Raw genomic sequence first — 12,340 nt, 5'->3', positions numbered from 1 at the left:
AATTTTTACCTTTTCTTTCTTTGAAGAAGCTTCATGAGCTTCTTTGCAGCATATTGGACCTGGACAGTTGTCATCTCCTTGATGACCTGTTGTACCACACTTTACACATACTCTTGGTTGTCCATTTTCTCTAAAACGGCAAGAGTTGGCTCCATGCCCATAATCTTGGCAGTGGAAGCACCGCATAGGGTTGGGCACATATGGCTTTTCCTTGGGGGGTGGGTTTCCATGCTAACTTAACTGATTCTGGAAGGACTAATGTGTTTAAAGTTAGAAGAGCTGGTGTCGATTGTTCCAAACCATCAACTTTCTTCCCAAAACGTTTTACTGCCACTCCATTAAAATTCTCTAGTTCCTCTAACAGTTTCTCCTCAGAATACCTCATCAGGTCTCGGGAAAAGACAATTCCCTTACACTGATTGAGGGTTTTGTGAGGAGAACATGAAACTTTAGCCCCAGGAATGTTGCATATCGCACGCAGACGGTCACTCTCGTCTGGTGACAAAACCTCAACTATCCCGGCTTACCCTCTCGCTGTGGGGTGATTTCGAGGATCACGTTGACATACTTCAACTATTTTCCGATGAACTTCAAAAATATCAAGATCCATGATTGATACACCATCAATGGTCTTCACTACTAGGTACTTATTATATGAAATGCTTTCATATTTACCAGGTAAGATTTCCTTAGTGGACTGAGGAGGACTTTTCCCCTTCTTTCCCTGGTTTGGGAGCCCAGGAACCCCTTACGATTCCCATTCTTGCCCTTTGGAAGCTGGAAAGGTTCCAGAGTGACAACGTGTGATGTTTCAGAGGGAATGGTCGAGGGATTGTGTAGGTCGTCAGGGAGAGAGCTAGATCTTTGTAAATTTGTAGTACTCATACAAATTGGAATTCTTCATTTCCTCACCCCCCCACCCACCATGGAGTCCAACGAGGGAAGCTATAGTTGGGGTTCAAAATCTCCCAACAGCCACAAGGGTAATGAGGAAATATACGCTGCCACTATTACAGTACTGATGGCAGTCGCGGGACCTATGCGCTACCGAGTGAATAGTGGCTGGTTGACCCAAGCCATATTTGACCAGCCGATTGATTTGACCGGGCCTTGATCAAGCCACCCGTCTAACCAGAATAAAGGACCAAAGAGGTGTGTTGCTAGCTGCAGGGCGCAGCTTGCAGCATCGCTCAACCTCCAGGACTCCTGTCTCCTGGTAATACGGATGCCACGCAAGGCAAACAACATGTGGGAGATTCTCCCTGGTCCAAGATGGAATGAACCAAGGGTGGGTACACCACCCCTCTCATTGGCCTTGGTGCACCAGGAAGCCATTTTGCCTCATCCCCCACTGGTACCCCTCCAGTATGGGTAGCCTTTTGGTCGGCTCACCAGATCATTGGGACCCTCAAGCCCCCACCGCGGCAAGGCGGCTTCTGTTTTGAGGGTCAGTATGGCTTTGGACACTGCGAGAAGGGACAAGGAATAGTTTCAGCAATCTTGCTGAGGAGGTTGAAGGCCATTTCTTCGAAAAAGACCTTAACCCTGCCCACTAAGCCCTGAGAAAACTGAACTCTAAGCCCTCCTCGCAGATGACTGAAGTGAAGGGACAGATCATCTCAGATCATGTTGGGGTTTGTGAACATTGTGCCAGGTATTTTGAGCAGCTGTACCAGGTAGACCCTCCAACAGGTATTACAATACCTGTCAGTGAGGAACCTCGTACCCTAATTGAGGTTAGGATGGCAATTTCCAAGCTGAAGAGTGAGAAAGCTGCAGGCATATGATATCCCAGCTGAAAAGCTAAAGGCTGGGGGTGAACCTATGGCATGGGGCTTGCATGCAGCCTTCACTGCCATCTGGCAGTCTGGTTCCATCTCCCCTGACCTGTTGAGCGGTGTGGTCATTCCTATCTAGAAGGGGAGAGGTGATCGTTGTGTAAGGTTATGTGACAGAGGAACCCAAATGAAGCCACCCGTGAGGCGGGAAACTTCAGGCTTAGAGGCCAAGGAAAATGAGGGGGCCCCGTTCGTTCCTCGAAGAGGGAGTGAGGGGACCAAGCTGAAGGCTCTGAACCCACACGACCTCACAGGCCAACTATCCCCGGAGATGCAGGCCTACCAGGAGCGTGACTAATATGAAGATAATACATGATAAAAAAATATAAAAAACTAATCCTAAAATGAACAACAGAAACTGTGCAGAAGGCACCAAAGTAAAACAGGCTATTGCGTAAAAAAGACAAGTGCCAGAAGGGCTTAAGAATTACTAGAAATACGCCAGAAGGGCTTAAGAATGAAGAAAAACATGCCAGAAGGGCTTAAAACAATAAGAAAAAACTAACATCTAAGTTAAAATACATAAAAGCTAGAATGAGGAAAAAAGTAAAAGATCGTAAAAAGTAGACAGAAAAGTCGTAAAAATCCGAAGTAAAAGCTTAAGTAAAAGGGTAAAGCATGAATAAAAGAAACGAATAAAAGCGCAAGATAAAATTAAAAATCAGAATAAGTAAAAAGTAAAACACGACCAGCATAGATACACCTAGGCAAGTAAAAAGGGCAGTACAACCTTGTTTCGGCATCCACGGTGTAAATCCAGGTAAAGGTAAATCCAAAGGGTAGTCAAAACACCGTCACAGTACCCACTTCATTTATTCAACAAAAAACAGGGGGTTACATCAACTCACGCGGACGGAGGCGTAGCACAAAAAAGTATTAAAATAATAAAAAGGAAATATTACAATAAAAGAAAACATACAAAAGATAAAACCATAAATAAAATCATTAAAACATCAAGCAAAAGCAATGAGAAAATTACAATTATCATAAAAAATACGTAAACCAGCTGCTTGCGATTCATTAATAAAATAATAAAAAAAGTTACTTTCCCCTCACTGTAAAAGAGAGATTTAAAAAAATTTAAAAAATAAAATAGACCATTGAAAAATAAAACTGAATTTAAAATACAAGAGATAAAAAAAAGATATTCGCAGCAGATGTGGATGTCCCCGTTATCCGCACATTATGTGAAGCATTGTAAATAGAATATGGATATCGGAAGGATCAATAAAAGTTTTATTTTAAAAAAGTACAAAAAGGTGTAAAATACATGTAAATAAAGCCAGCATAAAACATAGATAAAAATAATGTGAAAAATGAGGCTGGCAGAGGGAAGTGGTCTGGCTGTGCTCGACTCGCTCTGTGGATTACGGTAGGATGCTGGGTAGGATAGGGGTAGGATGGGAGCAGGAGAGGATAGGGTTAATGGTAAAGGGTAGGGCAAACGAGGAAAACGAGAAGAAGAGGGAGAAACTACCGTGGAAGTAGAGAGAAGGGAGAAAGCGAGGGGAAGGAAGAGGGTCCGAATAAGGGTACGAGAGGGATAAAAGGATCGGGGCAAGGAAAGGGAGGGATAGGTGTTGGTCGGGGGGGGGGGGGAGGTTGAAAACCTCACAGTTGTGACTGTAGCAATTACCGTGGCATTACACTACTCAGTATAACAGGCAAAGTTTTCGCCCACATTATTCTGAAACGGATCTACGACCACCTACTAAGGTAAAGAGTTTAAAGCGCCCTGGATTCACTCCGGGCAAGTCCATAATAGATTGTATCGAAAATTTCGAAAAATTGTGAAACGCCGTCGTGAGTTTGGTCTAGTTTGCTTGCAGCCTATTGCATAAAGAAGGGATTTTTTCTCGTGCATCATGAATTTTCTATAAAAATTCTGAACTTAGGGGAATTCCGACCTAATATATATATATATTATATATTATAATATATATATATAATATTATATATATATAAATTTTTAAAATATATATATATATATATATATATATTCTCAAATTTTATAATATTATAATATATATTTTTATATATATATATATATATATATATATATAATATTATTTATATATATATATATAATAATATATATATATATATATATATATATATTTTATATATATATTAAAAATATATATTTATATATATTAGGTCGGAATTTCCCCCAAGTCTCAGAAACTTCTATAGCAATTTATGGCACCGAGTCAAATGCCTTTTTTATTTCAATGTGGGTGCAAGCAATACTATGACCAAAATCACGACGGGGTTTCACAATTCTCGAGTGCTACGATACAAACATTAGGACTTGCCAGGAGTGAATCCAACTGCTTCAATCCTTTACCTTAGTAGGGGGTCGTAGATCCGTTTCAAAAATGTGGCGAAAATTTTGCCTTTATACTGATAGTTAATCCCACGGTAATTTTGCTACAGTCCAACTGTGGGGTTTTTTCAACCTCCCCCCCCCCCCCGACCAACACCTACCCCTCCCTTTCCTTGCCCGTCCTTTATCCCTTCGTACCCTTATTCGGACCCTCTTCCTTCCCCTCCTTTCTCCCTTCTCTCTATTCCAGGGTATTTTTCTCCCTCTTCTTCTCGTTTTCCTCCTTGTTCTCCCTTTTATGTCCTCCCTATACTATCCTGCCTTTATCCTACCCCTATCCTACCCTGTATCCTGCCGATTTCCCCTCGTACCCCTCTTAATTCGCACCCTCTTTTTGTTCCTTCTATCTTCTACTTCTGCGCTGTTCCCCCTTTTTCCCTTTCCTTTTTCCCGTTTCCCCTCCCCTTTACCTTTAAACCCTATCCTCTCCTGCCCCCATCCTCCCCTTCCTACCCAGCCCACCGTAATCCACGAGCGAGTCGAGCACAGCCCCCCACTTCCCTCGCCAGCCTCTTTTTTCCCACTTTTTTTTATCTATTTTTTTGCTGGCTTTATTTACATTTTTTACACCTTTTTTTATTTTTTTTAAAAAAAAAATTTTTATTGACCCTTCCGATATCCTATTCTATTTAAAATGCTTCACATAAGGGGGGGGGAAAAGGGGACATCCACATCTGCTGCGAATTTCTATTTTTTTATCTATTGTATTTTAAATTCAGTTTTATTTTTCAATGGTCTTTTTTTTATTTTTTAAATTTTTTTTTAAATCTCCTTTTACAGTGAAAAAAGTAACTTATTTTATTATTTTTATTAATGAATCGCAGCGACTTTTTTTACGTTTTTTTTATGATAATTGTTTTTTTCTCATTGCTTTTGCTTATTTTTTAAATTTTTATTTTGGTTTTATCTTTTGTATTTTTTCTTTTATTGTAATTTTTCCCTTTTTTTTATTTTAATACTTTTTTGGCTACCCCTCCGCCCCGCGTGGTTGATGAAACCCCCTGTTTTTTGTTGAATAAAGAAGGGGGTACTGTGGGGGTTTTTTTGACTCCCCTTTGGGTTTTCCCTTTTTACCGGGATTTACCCCGGGGGATGCCGAAAAAAAGGTTGTCTCCCCTTTTTCTTGCCAGGTGTATCTATCTGGTCGTGTTTTATTTTTTACATAACCTTTTACTGTGAACCATGTGTGCTTTGTCTTTTATTTTTTACTTATTCGTTTTTAATTTTATCTTGCGCTTTTATTCTTTCTTTTTTCAGCTTTACCCTTTTACTTAGCTTTTACTTCGGATTTTTACGACTTTCTGTCTACTTTTTACGATCTTTTATTTTTTTTTCCTCATTCAGTTTTTTATGTATTTTAACTTAGATGTTATTTTTTCTTATTGTTTTAACCCCTTTCTGGCATGTTTTTTCTTCTTCTTAACCCCTTTCTGGCGATTTCTAGAAATTCTTAACCCCTTCTGGCACTTGTCTTTTTTACGCAATAGCCTGTTTTACTTTGGTGCCTTCTCACATTTTCGTTTTTCTTTTGGATTGTTTTTTTATTTTTTTTATCGTATTACTTCATATTAGTCCGCTCCGGGTGGGCCTGCTCCCCGGGGGATATTTGGGGCCTGTGAGGTCGTGTGGGTTCAGGCCTTCAGTTTGGGTCCCCTCACTCCCTCTTCGAAAAACGAACGGGGCCCCCTCATTTTCCTTGGCCTCTAAGCCTAATTTTCCCCCCCTCACGGGTGGCTTCATTTGGGTTCCTCTGTCACATAACTTACACAACGTCCCCCTCCCCCCTTCTGATAGGAAACCACACCGCTCAACAGGTCGGGGAGATGGAACCGACTCCCAATGGCAGTAAAAGGCTGCATGCAACCCATGCCATGGTTCCCCCCAGCCTTTAGCTTTTCACGGGGATATCAATATGCCTGCACTTTCTCACACTTCAGCTTGGAAATTGCCATCCTAACCTAAATTGGGGTCAAAGGTTCTCACTGAAGGTATTGTAATACCTGTTGGAGGGCTACCGGGTACAGCTGCTCAAATACCGGGCAAAAATGTTCACAAACCCCACTGATCTGAGATATCTGTCCCTTCATTCAGTTCTGCGGGAGGGTTAGAGTTCAGTTTTCTCAGGGCTTATGGGGGGGGTTTAAAGGTCTTTTTCGAAGAAATGGCCTTAAACCTCCTCACAGATTCTGAACTATTCCGTCCCTTCTCGAGTGCCCGAGCCATACTGCCCCCTCAAACAGAAGCCGCCTTGCCGCGGGGGGGCTTGAGGTCCCAATGATCTGGTGGCCGGCCAAAAAGGCTCCCCCATACTGGAGGGGTCACCAGTAGGGTGAGGCAAATTGGCTTCCTGGTGCACCAAGGCCAATGAGAGGGGGGTGTACCCCCCTTGGTTCTTCCCATCTTGGACCGGGGAAAACTCCCCCAAATGTGTTTGCCTGCGGGGCATCCCGTTTACCAGGAGCGGGAGTCCTGGAGGTTGAGCGTGCTGAAAGCTGCCCCTGCAGCTAGCAAAACCCCTTTTTGGTCCTTTATTCTGGTTAGAGGGGTGGCTTGATCAGGCCCCGGGTCAAATAAAATCGGCGGGTCAATATGGCTTGGGTCAACCACCACTTTACTCGGTAGCCCAAGGCCCGCGACTGCCTCAACTGTAATGTGGCAGCGTATTTTTCCTCATTACCCTTGGGGCTTTGGGAATTTTAAACCCCAACTATACTTCCCCTTTGGGACTCCATGGTGGGGGGGGGGGTGGGGAAATGAAAAATTCCAATTTGAAAGAGTACAAAATTTCAAAGATCTAGCTCTCTCCCTGACACCTACCAATCCCCGACCATTCCCCTAAAACATCACACTTGTCACTCGGGAAACCTTTCCACTTCCAAAGGGCAAAAATGGGAATCGTAAGGGTTTTCCGGGGCTCCCAAACCGGAAAAAAGGGGGAAAAATCCTCCTCACCCACAAAGGGAAAATTTACCGGGTAAATATGAAAGCATTTCATATAAAAAGTACCTAGTAGTGAAGACCATTGATGGTGTATCAATCATGGACTTGATTTTTTTTGAAGTTCATCAAAATATTGAAGTATGTCAACGTATCCCGCATCACCCCACAGCGAGATGGTAGCCTGTAGTTGAGGTTTTGTCCCCAACGAGAGTACCGTCTGCGTGCGATATGCAACATTCCTGGGCTAAGTTTCATTTTTCTCCTCAAAACCCTCAATCATGTAAGGGAATTGTCTTTTCCCGAGCCTTGGGGTATTCTGGGAGAAACTGTTGAGGAACTGAAAATTTTAATGGAGGGGCAGTAAAACGTTTTGGGAAAAAAGTTTGAGGGTTTTGGGAAACAATCGACCCCAGCTCTTCTAACTTTTAACCATTATCCTTCCAGAATCAGTTAATTAGCATGGTCCCCACCTCAAGGTAAAGCATATGTCCCCCAACCCATGGGTGCTTCCCTGCCAAGATTAGGGGCAGGGAGCCAACTCTTGCCGTTTTGAGAAAGGGACAACCAAGAGTATTTTAAAAGTGTGGTAAAACAGGTCTAAAGGGATGAAACTGTCCATTCCAATTGCTGAAAGAAGCTATAAACTTCTTCAAAAAAATGTAAAAGGGTACAAATTTAAAAAGGAAGTATTGGTAAAAAGGAGCAAGGGAAATTATTTTTCCCGTGTGTGTTTGCCCCCGGGGTGGGCCCTTTGCTTCGGTTCTAGCCCACCTCCTTCCCACCAACCCTTCCCCTCCAATGCTTCTTAAGCATCACTCTCCCACTTCCTCTAAACCCCGTCCCAAATTGCTGACACTACCTCTGGTGAGTTTTCCCCCAAAACGGAGTAGGATGAGGGGTCTATTGAGGAGACTCCTCCTCCCCAAAATAAGGTCTTTTGGGGCCATCGGCAAGGGTCCAGAGGCCCCAACGGGGACGCTCCAGCTGCACCCCATCCCGGAGCCTCAGCTGCTAGGCAGAATGCCCCCGAAGTAAAAGGCTCAGCATGCCCTTTTCCCAGGCAAAGGAATCCTAACCTGCCACATCCACAGGGGGCCCCCGCTGCTAGACAGAATCCCCCCGAAGCAAGGCTCAGGTCCGTCCTTTGCCCAAACAAGAAATCCTGAACCTGTCCAAGGGAAAACCCGTGGAAACTAGTTCCACGGGAAAACAAAAATTAAAAAGGTACTCCCGGATCCTGGAAAGGGGTAGCCTAAAAAGGGGTGGGCAACCTTGACCCCAGTGCTGCCAACCCTTTTGAAGAAATAAATATAAACTGGGTACCCTAAACCAATGGAAATGCGGGAATTCATACAAAAAGGGAAGAACTGCATCTCTGATAGCTTTATGTAACCCATTTGTGTATCCTACAAGAATTATGACCAGGGGAAAATCGTCCCATTTTCCTGGAGGGTTCCAATTCAAACCCATTTGGAACCTTTGACAATTGACCCAAAGGAGGGGTACAGTAAAGGTCGTCAAAATATCCTTTCCCGCCAATCCCCCCTGCAACACACTGCAGGGAAGGCTGGAAATAGGCTTGACACGACCTACACTGTTGCAAAATTTACTACCTTCCCCAATAAACTGAAAATTAATGATTTGGAAGATCTACTTGGGCTTGCCCCTCCATTTCTACTCTTGGGAGATTTCAATCGTCGGCTCACCCCTGGGGAGACCTTTGTGCAACCCCCGAGGAAGGGCCTTGGAGTCCTTGTTCTTAAGAGTAATGCAGTTTTTCTGAAAAGTGAACTCCCACACATTTTTCCCAAATTCAAAATGGGACATTCTCCAATATAGACCTATCAATAGGGTCACCTGATTCACAGTTGAACTTCACTTGGGGGTCCCTGGAAACTTGCTGGAAGTGACCCTTTCCAATACTTTTGGGGAGGTAATGGTATTCCAGCCAATGGAGTGCAGAGATGGGACTTGAAAATGCGGGCTGGAAACTTTTTAGATCAACTCAGATTGCAAGGTCTGTGAAAGATTTCAGTGTATTCAAGATCTGTTTAACACCCCCTCACGAATTCACCTTGCAGCGAAGCACCATTCCGAAAAGTATGGGCATTACCTCGACCCCAGTACCATGGTGGTCTGATGAATGCCAACAAGCTGTCAGAGCAAGAAAGATGCATTAAGGGAATTGAAAAGACGCCCCCCATTGTAAAACCCTTTTCAATTCAAGAAACCCGAGCCAAGGCCCGGCGCGTGCTAAAGGAGGCTAACTGGCGTCCGTGGAGACAGTATTCTCACGTTAACCTGGGACCCCCCTTGCATGGGTATGGGGCAGGTCGAAGATCGCTGGAAAGAGTTATCCTGTCACAAACCCGCTCTGAAAAATAGATGGCATAAACTCAAGATAAAAAAAATTTGCAAATAGCTCTAAATCCATGGCAGAGATCTCCTCTGGAGCATCTTACACTGCTCGATTCTCCCCTTTTCGGGCGGAAAAGGAAAAACCCCCCGTGTCATTCTCAGTAGGACTGCAGCAGAACTTCCTACACTTGCCCTTTTTTCGCAAGGGGATGGACCTGCTTTGCATCTGCCGTAAACTGCCCCGAATGACGATATTCCATACCAAATGATATCTCACTTCCAGAGAGCTCGGAGAATTCCCGTTAGGGCCAATTTTCCCCCACCCCTGCATCTGCAAGCTGATGGAGAAAAAACAATTCAGTTGACATGGCTGCTGGAAAAAGAAAACAGTTTTACCCCCTTTAATTGGTTTTGAAAATTAAGATCAACCCAGATGCACTTGGAGGGTGGAAAAAGCGGAAAATTTCCCTTTGCCAGCGACGTCACATGATAGCAGTTTCTTTGCCTTGAAAAGGCTTAGATACTACTTGGAAGCATGGGATACTCATAAGCTGTATGACATTGGTTTAAAGGACATTACCTACCTTCATACAAAACTTCCTTGCTGATAGAAATTTAGAGTTTGGGTAGGAAAAAAGTTTCTCTAACCTGGAAAATCAGCTGGGGGGGTCCCCCCAAGGGAGTGCTTTAAATGTCCCTGTTTGCCATTGCATAAATGACATCGTAAAGGGTTTTTCCCAATGCTGCTCATGTAATCTGATGTACAAAATTTACACTGTACTGCTCAGGGGGAAGCTTACAGGGTGTGCAAGGACGCATGCAGACGCAATTAATCAGGTTGTACATGGGCAACATATCATAGGTTTTTAAATTTTCTCCAACAAACCTGGCTATACATTTCCACAAAAGGGAAAGTTCCTCCCTTCCCCCTATTTAGGAGCAAACCCATGAATTTGTCCCCAAAGGGGAAATACTTGGTCCCAATTTTTTTACTCAAAACTTACAGGGGCCTCACATCAACAGTTAAAAATGAAAGGGTATTTTTTTCGGGTTCTTTCACTTTATCTTGGGGTGCAGACCGCACAAAGCTTTTACGCTTTACCGATGCTTATTCTATAAATTGACTATGGGTGAAGCTTTTTCATCTGCAACTCCCACTTTTTTCCCGGATTTTGGACTCGTTCATAATGAAGCCTCAAATCTGTACTGGGGCTTTCAGGTCTTCACCTGGGAGTCCCGTTGCTGAGAGTGGAGAAACCCCCCCTTTCATTACACCGGGACTACAGAACATGTTTACACACGAACTACAGAGGTTCCGGGGTCTCCCCAATCCAGATTGTTTTTTTAACCCCCTTTAGGGTACCGATCCTATGGTAGGAGAATGGGATCTTTTGAACTTAATTTTTGCTCACTAAGGTTCTAGCTTTTTAAATTCCCCCAAATTTCCCCCCCTTTGGGCTAATCAAGTCGAGCTGGATTTGGTCAAATTGGAAAAGGGTCGGAAGCAATATACAGTGGTTCGAAATTTGAAAAAGGTGTGGGCTTTGCGCAGTGAGCAAAGGAAGACTGCATCTGGCATCTTTCTCTAGCGTCTCTCTTCACTGCAAGGGTTTCTGCCCCCCTTGCAGGGTTAAGATGACTAGAGATCTTATAAACCCCTTCTATTGTGATATATTGTGACCTCGTAGTGCCTTGCAAACAATCAGAGCTTAAAATCATCACATCCATAGTGAGGGGGGTTCAAAAATTGGCTTGCACTGATTCAAACGTAAAAAGGGAACTCGTGTTGGGTGCCAGAGCAGTTGGTTCAGTGGGGGTGAGCGAGCTATCAGAAGGCCAAAGGGAGCTCCCCCCCCAGCCCTTTGATCTCCCCTTTTCCTCTCCCACACCCGACCTGAAACCCCGCATCAGGGGTTGTCTTCGCGATAAAAGGAAGGAAAAATGGAGGCATATCTCCGAAATAAACTGCGAGAGATTTGAGATGACCTTGGCAGTTGGGGGACTAGATCCATCCCAAACCCGGAAATAGAAGTTGCATTAACAAGACTAAAAACGGGCCAAGCTGACTCATGGGCCCAGATGGCTAAAAGCAAACATTTGTGGGGATGCCAAAGCCCTTAAAGATCGCACATGTATGGGAAAAATGTGCAACATTCTCAACCAAAAACGCATGTATTTTTCTCCCCCAAAATACACTGAAAATGTATTGGGGGGGGATTTTGACATAGAGGGTCTCATTATTTTTCCTTAGGGGACTAAAATTTTTTTTTTAAAATTTAATTAGCATAATGTTTTCAATAATTTTATCACTTTGAGTAAATATTTATGTTTGCTTTTTAAAATTTTTTATTGTTTTTTTATAAAATTGATAGATTTTTTAAAATTTTAAAAATTTTAATATTTCTATTAACAAGGTATTCGCTCTAAAACCTTAGCTGTTACGCGGCAGATAATTTTAAATAATCAATCAATCAACCACTCATCTGATCATGCCGCTGGCAGGGCTTCTCACCTCAAAAAGGGGAACCACTTCAAACCCCTTTTGGTTTCCCCCAGTATCAGAAGTAAACGCTCGCCACCGCAAGGACCATTTTTTCCAAGGCCCACCCAATATCTCCCTGAGATTAACCTCGGGCGGTCGCTCCAGGGGAAAGCCACCTCTGCCACCCTGCCGACGCTCTCCAAAAACAAGGGTCGGAAAGCTGTGGGTTCTAACGTCCGCCTATGGGGGTCTCTTGACTTTGCCCCCCCAAAAAAAAAAAAAAAAAAAAAAAAAAAACCTTCAGACCCTTTTTTTAAAAATTTTTTATTTTTTTAA

The sequence above is a fragment of the Penaeus monodon genome, chromosome 4 (assembly GCF_015228065.2).
Source record: "Penaeus monodon isolate SGIC_2016 chromosome 4, NSTDA_Pmon_1, whole genome shotgun sequence".
NCBI classification, from domain to species: domain Eukaryota; kingdom Metazoa; phylum Arthropoda; class Malacostraca; order Decapoda; family Penaeidae; genus Penaeus; species Penaeus monodon.
The sequence above is the reverse complement of the archived record's forward strand: the minus strand, read 5'-3'. Positions refer to the sequence as shown.